The sequence below is a fragment of the Etheostoma spectabile genome, chromosome 11, assembly GCF_008692095.1.
Source record: "Etheostoma spectabile isolate EspeVRDwgs_2016 chromosome 11, UIUC_Espe_1.0, whole genome shotgun sequence".
Taxonomy (NCBI): Eukaryota; Metazoa; Chordata; class Actinopteri; order Perciformes; family Percidae; genus Etheostoma; species Etheostoma spectabile.
In genome coordinates this window covers 14,101,004-14,117,837 of record NC_045743.1, presented here as the reverse complement: position 1 = coordinate 14,117,837, position 16,834 = coordinate 14,101,004, and the positions used below count along the sequence as shown (strand labels likewise).

Sequence of the window (16,834 nt, the reverse complement as noted above, 5' to 3'; positions counted from 1 at the left end):
TGTCCGCCAGTATACCTAAGGCGCTAGGGCCCATCCAACGCTGCTTGCAGCTTTAAGATTTATGTAGTATGTTAAGGTAAGCTAGGTTAACCTCCTTGGGTGCACTTCTCAAATGTACTTTCAAATTCGTGGTATTTTTCCCTTTAATAAATTGTCCACATATTTTTATAACGTTATTTGCTCAATGAAAGACACTGACAAAGACGAAAACTAAGGACATTTACTGGATAATATTATTTGATTTTGTGTTAGTTTTGGGAACAGACATTACAGTTTTAGTTAGTTATCGTTTTTTGTGCCAAAATAGACAATGAGTCTCCTTAATGCAAATGCTGAGCGATGCGACAAAGCGATCACAGTGAGGGCAGCTTGACTTATGTACGTTGGTTGCTCGAGTCAAAGAAAGTCATTCAAGATGGCAGAAACCCTTCAGGACATCGTATTTCTGTATATTTCTGATATGTTTGGCATTTTATCTCATGTATTTTGTTACTTCTATCAATAAATAAATACTTTTAAATCCAAAAACATAATTCTTGTGACTTATACCTCTGAAGTGATTTGTGAGACCTCTTGCAGATACAAGACAATAGCCTGGTACTATTGATAGTAGGAGTAGACGAGGCACGCCCAGGGACGCCCATTAAGCAAGTCTGTGTCATTGTCTTTTTGTAACTATCGGGACTGCAGGGTTGGACGTCACACTACTTCTGCATTTGATACTTTAGAGCGTTTGAACATAACTTTTTTGATAAAGACAGTAACTTTGGAGATGGCTGTCTCTGTTTTTTTTCAATCTCCCTTTCTACCTTTGTACCTGTCTTTTGTTCTGTCCAAAGAATATCTCAATGATTCTGTTAATGTCTTGTCACATGCTAAAGTGACATTTTGAAAGCACCCAGTTAGGCCTGCACGATTCGGGGAAAAATTTCAATCACAGTGTTTTAGTTTAGAATTGATATCACAATTCTCGGTCAAGATTTTTTTCTCACAAAGTGTAATGTTTATTGCACAGATGAACCATGACAAAAACAAATTGGCAGTACCAAACCTTTGGCACCTATAGCACAATGCGCATCACCAGAAGCCTGTAAACATAGAGGCTCCAATGAAGACAAGGGAGAGCATTGCAGCACTCGGGAGCGCTTTAAAACCTATTTTATACAGTCTATGTTTAAAACTCACAGAAGAAAGTGGTAGCGTTTGTGATGCAGTCGGCTCGTAAAATTTAATGCGAATCAAAGTAATTTAAAAAAATAGATATATAACTTTTTTTTTTAAATGTGTTAATTAAAAATTTATTTGTGAACAGGGTGAATCGAGATCGCGGTTTTATAACAATTAATCGTGCAAGCCAACACCCAGCTGCTTTTTCATAGTACAGCAGTCTCATTTGCTCAATCTCTACACTTTTTCAGATGCAGTGGAAACACAAAAACAAATACACTGAAGGAAAATGTGGTCCCCAAATTCGTTCCTGGGGCTTATAGTTCTTGGAATGGTTTAAAATAACTATTTGTGGACACTGACAGTACTTAGGGGGATTTTCCAGGACAGAGGACATATTTTCATATCTGCCAATCTCATTTTTATGAAAAGGCTCAGAGACTGTGAGCCTGTTAAAGCTGCCGGAGCAACATTGTCAGTGAATCACCTCCAGAAATTGTAGTTCGATACAAGCACAGATTAGGAACTCCTGTTGCCTGCCTTTGGATGTGTAAACATACAAAGTATCGACTGGGTTCTCCAACATTTCACACATTCTGATGCATAACTGCTGTTTTATTGCAGATTTACTCTGTAAAGACAACAGGCAGTTTATCTCAAAATGTTTCCCCTCATTTTGCTCTATAAAAGAAACAAAACGAACAATAGAGTTGGGACTTTGGCCAGTCAAAAGAATGTTATCATTAATAGAGTCATTAAAAGAATAGGAAGCTGTATATGTATAAATGGATTTTCTGGTAATTGTTTTTGTAGCCTGAGGCTTGGAATGCGAATTTGTTTTCTTGGTCTGTTTATTTCTTTCAGTATCGTAGCTAAGGGTTGCCCATTTTCTGCATGAATATATTGTTGGAAAAGCAAAGATGCCAAGTTATTTTAATTAGGTCCAAAAGTCCAAAACAGTGCATCTTACCTGCCAACAATTGTTACTCTTCCTCGTGTTGTGTCAGAAATTGTTATGCAAAATTAGGTTGTGTTAGAAACTGCTTGTCAAACTGTCAATCTAAGCTGTTAGTTATAGTATTCCAATTGCTTCTGACAGCGTTATTAATAAAGATTGATCAAGTTTTCCACCTTAACTTGATTGAATATTTTTATGTAAGTTGTTGCATTATATTTAGCTTTTAGAACCGTCACAGTTTGAAATAAGTCCCTTCAGATATGGTCTCACATTAGTCTCAAAGTTATGGAAGTTATCCACTGAGTAATTAGCATTTGGGAGATGACATATTAGACAAATAACTGATGGATGTAAATTTTGTAATAGAAGACATACAAAGGAAGCCAAATTTTGATGGTGAAAGGTTATTTTAGGAGTGGATAAGGACCCCGTATGGGGGAAAATAAAAAGGAAGGGGAAATCATCGTTCGTCCCTTTATGCAATTTTTTAATTACTGTTCTCAAATCAGGAATACAGAACTCTCTCCATTTGCATTGGAAAAGGCTGTTTGTTACATGTTGCCCTCGAGAAAAGATGGTTGGATCCAAGGCTGAAACCTAAATGGTGGTTGTAAGGTCAAGTGGAAGTCACATCAAAGTTTTTGGTTTTTTTCCCCCCTTCGGGGGGGTCAGTTTTTGTGCTTTTAAATCATTTGAGTTGAGCTTGGGCCCTTCATACTAGCTGCCTTTGTGCTATTTTCTGTCTTACTAATCAACCCCTGAGCAAAATTTGGTGAGTTTGGGGGGTTCAAATAGAATTCCATGCTTCTGTTTTTTTTTCCAAATAGGCATGCTTGCTAAAATGTATGCCCATGTGGGATTTTTCTTGTTTCTTTACGGCCTGGGGGTAGTTGACAGCTGTTTGGTTTGCCAAAGTTTTATCAGATAGAAGGCCAATGACTTCCAGTGTTTCTTTGCTGGTTTCTTTCTTCATCGCAGTTTCACCAGAACAAATATGGAAATGGAAGTTGTGAGTGTTCAGTCCCACGGGATGTTGAACCGAATCAGCAGCATCTGACTGTCTGTGGTTGACACAAAGCCCCACAGCAGGGCATGTGGGAGGGTGGGGGAAAAGTGGGGTATGTCTACGCCTGAGGTAGCATTGGCACTTCAAGGAGAATGCCGGTCAATTTCAACTTGTAGCTCTTTTTTTTAAGTGTGTAGTGCTGTCATTAGCGAGACAAATGACAACCATCAGTGCAGTCTACACCGTGTTATCCTCCTGCTATATTTTGCACCCAAAAGGTTTAAACAGTTTTAAACTTGTTTTTAGCCTCTAAACATGCTCAAAATGTCATTACAAGTGCCTTACCATGTGCAGTGATTCCTTCCAAGTGAACACAGCAAATCTGACCGCAGTACATGTGTCAGAAAGACATAATAGTTGTGTTAATCCATACCTCTGTTTATTTCCTGTTTTCCGGGGAAGTCCACACTCGTCAATTGTCACAACGTTTATGCCTTTTTGTCACATCTACTGCGGTCAAATTCACTGTGTTCTCTTGGAAGGAATCACTGCACATGGTAAGGCACTGGTAATGACATTTTGTGCATGTTTAGAGGCTAAAAACATGTTTAAAACTTGCCCTGTTTAAGCCTGTTGGGTGCTAAGTCTAGCAGAAGGATAACTCGGTGTAGGCAGCACCGATTAGTTTAATTTGTCTCGCTACTGACAGCACTACAAATAAAAAAAAACAGAGCTTCATGTTGAAATCAACCAGAATTCTCCTTTAATGTAGCAGTGAATAGCTTGTCTTTCCCCCCCCCCCCCCCCCCCCCTTCCACCCGCGCCAACCCCACCACAACCCAGCGCTGAGTGATGTCAGACAGTCAGGGATGCTGGATGCTGAAGGAGAACGCAACGGCAGCAGGCGGCAGAGATAAGGCCCCCCCATACCTCCATAGATTAAACAGCAGGATTAACCTCTCTACTCCACTACTGCCACCACGGTGTCTTTCACCCCCTTATCTACCCCCACCTCCCCCTTTTCTCCTCCAACATTTGCCACCATACATTTGTACAGTTGTCATGATGTAGGAAATTGCTTTTTAACCCCATGTGCTCTGTCCTTGACAATTGAAACATAAGAAAGTGGAACAGGCCCTGCCAGGGGAAAAAAACAGAACCGTTTTCTGTAAAATGCCTTCTGGTCTAGTCCCCAGGTCAGTCTTGAAATAGCATGTCCGCAGAAATCAGAAGAAAAGGAAACCGTGCAGACTACCGATTACAGCAATTTTAGTAATTTTGTCAGCTTTTATTGCTTCTTTTCTTTGCGCTTCCCCGATTTAATGACTTGAAGATTCAGTTGCCGTATTTGAGTTATTCCTGTTCAAAGGAATAAGGGGAGCCAGAAGCACCAATAAATAGTCCAACAGATAATGTTCTCAGCTGTGCCACCCTGAAACCACACTATGGAAATGATGTGCAGATATTTACTTATTTCTTGCTCGAGTGTTAAAGGCGCCAACCACACATGTCCAGTTCTCGGGTTTCATGGTTACTGGATAGCAATCAAAATGTATATGGTATATACGTATTTACATACATTGTATTGCACAACAATGCCTCAGTCAGCATCCATTTAAAAGTCATTGTATTTCAACTATCTTTGCCCCAGGCTTATGTTGCTATTAAATAAAACTACATTTGAAACACAACAGCTTTTTCAATTAATTATTTTTATAATTATTCATTTTCTAATACATCCAAAATTTCAGTTTTCAAATAATGAGTTGAAATTTTCTTCAGTGTCTAATCATAGAGCCTGGCTATTCACTGAAAATATATTTCAAAGTAAACAACCCATCATGTTAACATTTTGTCTTTGCATGTATGGCAGATAACAACTATAATCAATCATCAAATGTTTGGTTCTGGTCGTCAGACGTCAAGCTATAGAGGAAATGAAGAGTCCCTGCTCTCTAAACCAAGCAATTAGCATAGCATCCCCCTGTGTTAGGTACCTGCGATAAGACGGGTAGTGACCAAGTGAGCTATGACATTCCATTGATCCAGAAAATTGCTGCAGAGCCAGCCTTGAAATTAGTTTAAATTGCTGAATCAAAAAATGTTATTCAGGATTCTGGCAAGGCCAGCGTAAACCTTATGCCTCTAATCCCCAGACTGATGTGAAAAGTTGTCAGGGATCGTGTCGCCCACCGCCACGATTGATGGGGGAATTTGGATTCTGTGTGACAGAGAGAGACACATGCAGGCAACTGGGATTCAACTTGGGTGGCACTTATGGCTACTAGGGTCGTGACTTGGTCTCAAATCTGCAGGCTTTGGGAATTTCCGGTGCGATCTACCAGTGGCTTTGTGCTTTTCAATTCAATTACACGCCAACTCTTTACTCTGTGACAATGTCGGATATCAAGCCCTCTTAGATGTGAGTTGAGTCATAAATCTGAGCTTTGACGCACAGGATTTTGAGGGGGGGGGAGATTTACCATCAGTCAGTTGCCTTGTTTTATCCTCTTTAGATACTCTCAAAATAGCAACAAACAGGAATGCTGGAGTTGTAGATTGATGGAAGGAGGGAGCAGGCAGAAATATGTCGACTCTAAACACCCTTAATGTGGAATAGCAATGAAGCAAGCACGGGAGTGGATTAAGGTCAAATATATAGGTATAATCACCAGTCTGTCTAAAAGCAGTGCTTGACCAAGTCTAAATTATAGATTACATATGTTCTATTTGGACAAGGGAATGAACACTGATTGGTGACAAAGACACAAATAGTAACATGTCAAACTCAGAGGGAAGTTGTAATTTGAAATTGAAGTCACTCTCAAATTGGCACATTGGTGATTAAAAAAGCAATAGAAACAGACTTCTAAACCTATTTGAGCTCAGTTGCTGGCTGCAGCATGCTGCTTCCCAGATGTGCAGAGACTGCTCATTAATACAGATGTTGTTTTCAGCTGTTCATACAATAAATAGAGTGTAGCTGTTAAATACAACCCCATCCTCCCTGCTCCCGACACCACTGCACCATACTCGTCTTTTTTTCCTTTGGCACAATTGAACTGTTTAGATTTATTTTCACATTAAAATAATTTCTCCCATTTTCACCACTGAGTTTTGAACAAAAAAAAAACAGAAAACAAAAGGCATCTTATCTGCTACTTTAAAAGGGGCGATCAATCTTTGCACTTTGCCCTGTTTTTAAGGCTTGGTCATTACGTCACACAATGTCAGCAAATGTAAAGGTCTTTTTTTAGTTTCTCTTTTTTTCCCATGTGGAAAAAAGTTCAACTCTAAAGTGAAGCGTTAAGTATCGTACATAATCCCTCTTGCTTCTGACAGGAATAAGAAACTTGCCCTAAAGACCACTCAACGGATTTTTAAGTTAGTGTGTGAAAATCCAGCAGGATAAGAGAATGCCCCACTGGATACACCCGGATTAGTATATCTATTGATTTGTGTCATCTTGAGGAACTCACAGTATATTAGAAGCACATTAGAAGACAGTATCTCTCCACATTAAAATGTGAAGCAATGGGCAAGGGCACTTCAAACAGCTGCTTAGAAGCTTACTGATTTGCTGAGTGTGTTTCTTCCCAACAGGTATGTAGTAATATGTTCTCATTAGAGCTTCAACATCAAAGCCACAAACAAAAAAAAAAAATTCCTACCTAGGGCTAAGGACTTCACTTCTCAGAAAGAAACTTTATAAAGCTCAAGATTACAAAAATTTATGTAACTTAAAAAACAGCATGTGGGGTGAAGGAACTGGCATTGCAGTGACTAGAGCTGTACCTGGAGCAGTCCTCAGTGCTTTGTCTGCTTAAAGTATCCCACTGGGGAGCAAAAACCACAAGGCATGACAGTGTGTTGACTCTGCAATATGTTGACACTGTCCCGTATGTCACACCAGGAGAGATGCTGAACTGGAGCAAAAATAGCCAACCATGGCATGGTCAATGTCCAGCAAAGCTAAATAATTTCTATCCTTATCCCAGCATTTTCTACTGTATTTTTTTCAATAGACACTATCACAGAATACACCGGTGGATTCTACAGTACGCTGCAGTTTATATAAGACTAAACACTGCATGTCTTCATAAATTTGAATAGAACAACTAAATAGTGAGAGGGTTGTTCGTTAAATATGCATATCCCAGAACTAAGCATGCTGCTGCTTCTCCAAGTGGTAGAAACATTATGGATTGCACAAAAAAAATAAGACAGACAGTCCTCATCATGCAGTTAAATAAATACCGACTGAGCAGCAGTGTTGATGAGAAGAGTGCACGGCCTTCTGGGGTATGCTCAGAAAGGATTTGCTGAACCACTCACCTTACTCATTAGGTTCTGTTGTGAGGCCAGTAAATCACAGACTGTTTCAAAGTTGTTGTCAAGATGGCAGATCATAGCTGCTCCTCAGCTGCTTCATCAGGTGGCTGTCTTGTGGAAAAGAATTGAAAGACATTTTAGCCTTACATTGATGTTTGTGATTTTGTAAGACCCTATATAGACCTGGCATTAGTCTTCTATTGCCAGACTTTCCTTCACAGCACTGCGAAGGAGGGTCTGGCTATTCACACAGCATTCCGGGAAGGGAGAAAATTGTGCTCTGGTTTATTGGCATTTCTTTAAACCAATCACATTCCTCATTGGCGGTGCTAAGCGCCGGAAGGAAGCACCGTGCTGCTGCAAAATAGCCTCGGGAAGGAACTTGTTTTGGGGGATCATGTGTATGTTTAAAAGTTGCTTTAGTCGTGCAACCGAAAACTCAGATTGGACAGCTGTCTGGATTTACCCTGCAGAGATCTGAGGAGCAGTTAACCGTAGTCCTCATGAATCCACCGGAGTTTAGAATTCCAACACAAATAAAGCAGAAGGTAATGGACATCTGGCTGAAAAGAGTGACATCTGGTCAAATTTCCGGTGGCATTGGAGCAATCGGAAATTGCAGCAAGTGGAAAGTTGTAAGTATAGACTAACCTGGCATTAACATCCTTCCTGAGTGATCCAATCACAAGTGGACAGCTTGCAGTACCCAATTGAGATCAGATCACTCAGACCACATTCAGAGGTGGTTTAGGACACATATGACCACATACCTTTTGAGTATGTACACGTTAAAAATGTCTTTCTCTCCTGCACATGTTCACGGCGACTGCATGTAGACATAATTTTTTTTCGGTTCATAATTTGTACCCAATATTTGAACATATTGCACACATACCATTGTCAGGTGGAGAAAAAGTAGTATGCCCTTCATCACACAAAGACTGCAGAAAGCACTTTTTCATTAGTCATTGCATGTTTCTGTAATAATGATTTATGTGAGAGTAACAAATAAAATTTTCAGAAAAATAATGTTTCATTAAATATGTTCTACAATAAATACAACGGAAATGATGTACGTGTTTATTTGCATATAGAGCGGGGAAGGGAAATCTGACTTGGGCCTTATTAAGCCCCTGAACCATCAAAAATAAACAAACAACTTATAACCACAGTGGAAGGAAACCAAAATCCTAAAAGGTTAATGGTTTCATAAGCAAGGCCAGGCTGTGGCAGAGGAGATGGGAGGAAGGAAATATGAGCTGCTTCTCAGACAAACAGAGCTCCTGTAGAGAAAATGGTGAAACGTGTTTCTCCCAGCTCCACAGTGAGTTAAACTCATATTTAAGTGATATTGACAGGACATCTGTTGTACTGAACTGGGCGAGGAACCCTTTCGGTAGGACTGAGCATCAGCAGCAGCTGCAGGCTTGCTTGGTGCAGGAACAGTTGATGGATGTGTCTTCAGACTGTGGGCTAAAGATTAAAGATACAGACAAGACGCTGCCACAGTGTCCAGACTTGGGGAAATATGGCCTTAAGGAACCCTTATCCTTAGGATCTTCTTGTGTGAAGTGACGTCTGCAGCTTTGACCCAAATCAAAACTTAACATAGGAACAGATTTAATGTGGAGACAAGCCTGACTACAGCTGTGGTCAAACAATGTCAACAATTATAACAAGAAACAATCTGAGGTGCTTCATTACAGGGAAAGGAAGTTAGTTGGTCAAAGTAGCCCACTGTATTTCTGTTTTGGTGTTGAAAAGGGGCCAGAAATACGGCCTAAAAAAAGGCCCAAAATATGTTGCCACTGGAAATGACATCTTCCTAAGTACCAAATTGACAGGAAAGCATTGATCTGACCTTGGATCTCTTTGAGCCACTACTTTATCTGGGCATTTGCCCAATCAATGACTTTTTGAAAATCATCAACGTGTTCTCTAATCTTTCTGACTATTTAGTAAATCAACTATTTCAACCCTGTGTCAGCACAATTGTAATACCACACCTCAGAACCCCTTCTCCCTCGTCACAGGCAATATTACATATTTATGTATAAAAATATCTCTAAGACCTGCAAAATCATTGTCAACAAAACTCCATTATTAAAAAACAATAGAAGATTACTTTAAACCCCTGGATATGGTAAGCTCATCCAACGAATCTCTTAGTACCACAAATCAATTACTGAACCACAATGATACAAGTCAAGCCCACAGACAAACGGTTTAACACTGTGGCCATGCTCATTACAAACTTTTATTGAAAAAAACAACTTCCAGCACTATTACCTATACCCTACCAGCTACAGTAAATTACCAAATGAAACCACAAAACCTATTATCATCATTCATGGCTGAAAAACAGACACAATGTCAAGAAATAGCAATGCAAGGATCTACCCCTCTAGTATGATATGGGGGATGGACAATACTTACAATACACTCAATGAAAGCATGCACAAAAACACATCCACTAACAACCTTCAACCCCCAATATAAACAATATCAATAAAATAACTCAAACCTTTGTCAAAATTATACAAACTTTTATCTTCCACGGACTCCACCACCTCTTAAGATAATTCAATACAAAGTTATTTACAGAGTACATATTAAACAACACAAGATAATGGGACTTACTGCATGAGACATATAAGACAATGTTTTCCCTAAAGCAACTGCCCACTACATGCATTCTGACACCAGTACAACACTTCTAGAAAGACATACCTAAGATATCAGTGTTGTTTGGGTTCAACATCTAGGAGCCTTGGGCATACTGTAGTCAACACAAAAACAAATCCAACGCCTCTACTGGTAGCCCTAACTATTGCCAAGCAAACTATTCTACTAAATTGGAGAAACAACTCGCCATCTCCCAGTGGTTTAATCTTTTAACAGAACAGGTAGTAACACTAGAACAAAACTCAACCCTACAAAATAAAAGTATTATTAAAGGTTCCATGGCATGAAAATGTCACTTTGAGGTTTTTAACATTAATATGAGTTCCCCCAGCCTGCCTATGGTCCCCCAGTGGCTGGAAATTGTGATAGGTTTAAACCAAGCCCTGGGTATACTGCTCTGCCTTTGAGAAAATGAAAGCTCAGATAGGCTGATCTGAAGCCATCCCTATATGACGTCATACGGGGAAAGGTTACACCCCTTTCTCTGCTTTGCCCTCCCACATAATTTGTCCCGCCCATGAGAAAGACACATCATAGCTTTCAAACAAGCAAAGCATGGCAGTTGGTCAAGGCCACACACCCCATTATTTTTTTGATTTGCATTGTACGTCTATTGATAGTATGACGGTCTGGGAAAATACACATTTATCTCTTGGAAAAACTTGGTCACACCCAACAATAGCTTCAATAGCACCAGCTAAAGGACACTATAATTACAACCGAGTGTATAAATGGTATTTATAACAAATGTACCAACAGAGGTACTTAGCTCGCTTGGAAATTCAGACCCAAATCTGAAAGATTAAGGGTCTGACATTGAGTAATGAAAGTCGCCCATCTCGAGGGGCGGCACCAAGCGTGCATTTGAAAATCTCACTGCATGCAGTTGGATAACCCTACAACCAATTTCAACACTACATGGGGTGACGTATCCAGAGTCCAACATGCTTAGCTGCCAGCGGAGCTAACTTGTAGATTTAACTGCCATCATCTGTTTAGCGCGCCTCTGGCCCGCCTATATCAGATGTATCAATGTGATTGGTGCAGCTCGGCTACAAGGCTATATTTAATGAGCAGCATTGCTTGATGCATGAGTAACTCGCTGAGCAAATTCAAATTGTGCTCTCGCGAGAACAAACAAAATATTTCTTTATGTATACAACAACAAAGTTTACTGTCTACAGTTTAAAAAATTGGTCGTTTTTGGAGGTTATGTTACAGCCTGTGATGCTACAATGAGTTCTTGTTTACACGACATACATGTGCAACAATCCGGGACTCTTGTGGCTTCGCTATTTTTACATCAAGGACAACAGTTCTTTTGTAGTTTAATGTCACACGTCTCTTAAAGTCAAAAAGACAGAACTAAAATCAGATGCAAAGAATTTATCGGTATTTCAGCCGGTTTTTATCTCTGAAATACTGCATTCTGATAACATATAATTCTTTGTCTTGTGATTGTTTTATGTGATTTCAATTTGGTTAAAGTTGATATGTTATAGTTTTGTGCAGCAGCACTACAATGCATGTTCCGGTGGAAGGCAAAAAATAAAAATAAGTTGTACTAAGCTTTGAGTAATAGCAAGAGAGGACCATGCAAATAGGCAAAATATTTCATGTTAGGGCCAGTCATAATGACAAAAGAAAAAAAGCATACCTTTTAGTTTCCTTGAGCAAAGCTGCTCCATCGTTAAATAGTTGCTGTGCAAGGACCTCCTGGGAAATTAAAAACATATTGTGCCACAATTTCCCTGTGACTCAGAGATTCCCTGGGGAGAGCACTTTTAAAATCTCTAATAAAGGAGACTTCAAATTACTGAGAGGGGACCTGGCATTAATTAAACTGGGGATTTCAGTAGGGTCAACTTCTCATATTTATCTGTTTATACCAAAGCTTTGGTCTTCTGTAAAGACTGTTTGGTGTATTGAGGTCACAGCTCATGGGTAAAACAAACTTGGATGTTCTGAAGTATGATACAGAGAGGATTTATGTGTTACAATAAACTAAAATCATAAGGTGATGAAAAGAAAATGTGTTGCAGTGCAAAGCGCTTGGGAAGATCTGACAAAGTTATCTTTTCTGTTATTTTTCTTTGAAATGTCATTAAAGGGCCTCTCATTATGGAAATGAAATGCTGTTTGCTCCATGATTATCAGATTTTAATGCCATCACCTTATTTGTCAGATTAACCTTTTAATAGGGTGCACATCCAAGTGTGCTTTAACAGGGCTTTTCTCACCCTACAAAATGACCTGTACCAGTAAGCCATTATTTCTGCTTCTACCAATGTACAAATGATCACTCTCCAACTACCTGCAGTTTTACGATAGTAAAAGCACCCGTGATTTACTGCCCTACCATAGCAGACTGCTGTGAATCTATTTGAATTCTATACTAAACCTGCCGCTAATGTTGTTTGCAGTGTGTGTGTGTGTGTGTGTGTCTGATCACGTCTTGCTGTGAGAAGTCATGACAGCCAAAATCACTATGAACCCTAGGTGTTTTATTTTGAAATGTCATTTATTTTTGTAAAGTATCTGGCTGCACTGTGGTCTTCCTGTATGTGATTACCTGCCTGGCTTGACACCAAAACAAGGGGCGCAGCGCATGGGTCAACGTGGCCGCTCCGCACCCGGTGTGGCCAGACAGATTGGCTAACATGGGCGCCGAAATGAAAATAGCTGCACTACTCGGCTATACGAGACGTTACGTGCCCGGTGTGTTTTTCTGTAACTCTCCAGTTCCCCTCAGATCGATGGCGCGCTTCAGCTTCTTTTAACTATCTTTTGGTTATACCGCCTGCATTAGCCATAACAATTTTTAAAGTGATAATATTTCAATGTTGTGTTTACAACTTGTTGTACTGCCCACAAACGGACAAAGAAAATCTTATACTGTAGGATTAAAAGTTAATGTCAAAATTGTGGGTTTGTCACTTTGTTTGCCATTTGCCGGTTGTGTCCATAACACAAGGATTTATTCATGGCTTTATTTTACATCACAATTACAACCAGTGTTTCCAATCAGTAATTTCCTGTTATATGAATGGACCAGGACATCAGCCTTGTCAACATAACTTTACTGGCTATGCTTCACAGCCAACAGCAAAATTTTATACTCTTTGCTTCCGCTTTACGTCACATCTACGATCCACACATGCCCCTCTTGAGCTTTTTTTAAATTTACAAATCTCAGTATCTATGACTTTGTGAAACCCTGACAGCTGTAAACATGGTTACAGGTTACGTAACACATATCTTCTCAAACATTTTCAGGTTAAAAAAAATCAGCAAACTAAAATAACCATAATTTAAATGACCCTAAAAACCTCTTCAATTTGTGTAAGCATATCTTTTTTCTGTTCGTAAAAATACACTCTCTCTCTCAATTTTGGAATCAAACAGATATTCTTCCTTGTCTCCCAGATCTAGTTTGATACGAGTGTGTGTCAGATTGTTTATTAGGTGTGTCATTTGGTGTGTAACAACTGTGTGTTCAGATTAATGTGAACAGCATAGCCTGTTTGTTGTTACTTTTGTAGTCTAACATCTCTTAGTCAATGTGTATTTCTATGGCTTGTTCATTTGTGGATGGAAAGGGTTTTCTCATCTGTTTCTCCTATCCCATCTGGTGTGTGAACCACAGTTGCTCATGTTTGTGCAGGACCACAGTTTGCTTCTATATCTCTCCTCTTTGTATCTTGACATTTTCTCCAGCTTGCAGGTCAGATAGTGGTCTTGTTTTGCCCGTCATAGTAGAATTTTAGTTTCTCTTGCTTTTCTCTCGACTACTTGGATACTTGGACTGTTCCCTCTTGAGGTTGAGGTTGGCAATTTTCCTTTAAGATGACATCCCATAAGCAACTGTGCTGGTGATAATCCTGCATTCCAATGGTGTATCGCAATTCTCCAACAAGGTGGTGATCACCATTATTACATTGTTTAAATAGTCTTTAAATGGCCAGCTTCTCGTCTTGGAACTCAGCCCTGGCATACTAGGGACCATTATTTGAGATGACACATCAGGAATACCATGCATTGCAAACATTGATTACACAACAATCATCAAACTGCAACTGGTGATTTCCCTCGTTTTATAATCTCTGGGAACTAGTAGAAGTAGAACTGTAGTGAAGGAGATATTTGTACTGCACTGCTTTCATATGGCCATCCAGTATGTTTTTAAGGGTTTCCTAAACTTGTGCTGTTTTCCCTCTGAAAAGGGCAGCTGAGGTGTAATCCAGACCTCCAATTCTTTCTCCAGCAGATCTTCTGTTTGCTCTTTGAGGAATGCTCGACTTACAGCGTTTCAAGTGTAAAGATCCTTGTCAGGCTGATAGGTGACTTTAAGGCTGTATCTTTGTAGTTTAAGCCCCATCCTTTGCAACCTCATAGGAGCTCAGTGCAGTGCCTTTTTAAAGATGATTTCAAGCAGCTTGTAGTCCTTCTTAACCCTTGTATTGTCTTCACTTTCGGGCCCCTCTCGTATCCCTCAGGTCAAATTGACCCGTGACTTATTTGGGTTTTTTAAAAACAATTCTGAAATAAAATCTTACTTCATAATCTATTAACAAATATTGTCTTTATCTCAATTTCAAACAATTGAGATAAATATATGTTTAGGGAATGCAATCAGTCTCTATCATTTTCTAAATTGAGTCAGGAATACATGTTTATCACAGGAAATAAGGTAAGGCCGTTTATTTTCAGGTAAAAAAAAAATGTACTTGTATCATTTTTCTTCTTTTAAAAATTTGAAATGGGTCAATATGACCCGAATACCATACAAGGGTTAACATAAATGCTTTTTTCAATAAATATACTGATGGAATTTCTCACACCCGTACACAATGGTGAGTAACTATTTTTTCTATTTTAGCGACCGACATAGAGGGCTTTTGACCCAGACGCTACAGGTTGTCATCCTTCACTATGACTGCTTCGATGTCTTCTGAGCTGGCATCTGGTGACAGTGTGATCGGTTTGTTGACATCCATGTTGGAATGTCCTTGACAAGCTGTTTAGGCCATTAAAAACTTCTTTTTTGCGCTTCCTCCCAATGCTGCCCTGTATCCTCTTCAAGAAGCTCCCTCAATGAATCGCTGATGTCTGACAGGTTTGGTATGAACTTGGCAAGATACTCACTTTTTCCTCATCTGGTCTCAGTGCCCTGGAGTGTGTGTCCACTGTCCAATGTATTTGATTTCCCTTGTCCTGATTTAGCACTTGTTTTTGTTTAGTTCCAGGTTATACTTCCTTCCTTTCACCAACAACTTTATCAGCCTGTGGTCATGCTCATCCAAAAGAAGTCATCAATGATCTTTACAACAAAATCAAAGCCTTCAGTCATCTGTGTGATGGCCCTCTGAAACCCCTCAGATGCTGATGAAAACCCACACAGCAATTGCAGTAATCTTTATCTTCCTCTGAGGTTTAGAAAGGTACACAGCGTTGAGCTTTCATCATCGGTGTCTGTAACTTGAAGTACTTTGCATTTTGCATAAAGGAAACTACTTCCTTAACCGTGAGCAATGGATGTGAACAAGTGTGGTCAATCTGTATATTGATGAGATCATCACAGTCTTCAACAATGTCCCTTTCATCATTATGCACCTTTTTTTACTGCTCCTGCCCAGTGGTCCTATCTTATGACCAGAGAGGGCATAGACATAGGTCTTGTACTTGCCCCGAGCCTGCCTTGCAACATCCAGTGAATCTTTCAACTTACATTGCAGTATGTCCCTGTTTCCATTCTAAAAGTTGGAATGTTTCTTTTTTTATTCTAAATCGTCTGTCCATTTTTCTTCTTTGGATTCTGTCTCTGCAGACTCCATCATGCTGGTGTATTTTACATGCTCCCCTTTAACTGTGCCAATGTAAATGTCCATTTCACTCTCACTGTGCTCAATTGCATGCGCTTTTGCATGCTGTTGCTGACACATCTTTGCAACTGATTTTTGTTGTTGTTGTTGTTGCATATTTACATGTCTGGCCAATGCAAGACATTTAATTTGGTCCTTGAATGTGTTATTCTGTGGACCTCCACTTCTTCTGTCAGTGCTTTCACTTGGCTTGATATAACCTCACGTGCACGGCAGATATCAATATTTTTTTCTAACTGCAAATCTGCTTCTCTTAAGAGTCTGCTTCTCACATGGTCATTAACCCATAAACTATGCTGTCACATACCAGGGAATTGCACAGCTATCCAAATTCACAATCTTTGGCTTTATTTAGTCTGTGGTGTATGCATTAATGGGTTCCAACAGTTTCTGGATTGGGTTGAGGAACATGTGCAGTTTATGTACATATATACTGTTATAAATGGAGCCGAACAACTGCGGTTTACTGTGAACATAACTTTCACAGTAAACATTTTAGACTCCTTTAATTTGCTTCCGCAGTATTTCACATCTAAAATCTACGTATGTTTACATGGCGTATAAGCCTATTACATTACACCTGTGTTACCATGTTTTCCCTACAGTGGGCTACACACTGGTTTTATTGAGTCTGGTTTTGTAAATTTTCTGATGTATTGGGGAAATAAATATGTTCCACAAATTTTAAAATCTAAAACCTCCTGACCCTTTTACTTCATATTAGCTGACTGACTAAACAAAATGACTCAAAACATGAGCACTTAACATGTGTTCAAATACAAGGTGATATTTGATCATAAATGT

At 39.5% G+C, this 16,834-nt stretch overlaps 1 protein-coding gene and 1 long non-coding RNA gene across 2 annotated transcripts in view; one reads left to right on the top strand and one right to left on the bottom strand.

Annotated features, from left to right (window-relative positions):
* asic4a (acid-sensing (proton-gated) ion channel family member 4a) overlaps positions 1-16,834 on the top strand; it is a 91,655-nt gene that overhangs the window by 44,819 nt on the left and 30,002 nt on the right.
* LOC116698277 (uncharacterized) lies at positions 3,654-12,862 on the bottom strand. The gene is made up of 3 exons (XR_004334171.1): positions 12,782-12,862; positions 4,821-4,825; positions 3,654-3,663 (listed from the first exon to the last, which is right to left on the bottom strand). It is a non-coding gene; the product is annotated as an uncharacterized LOC116698277 (long non-coding RNA).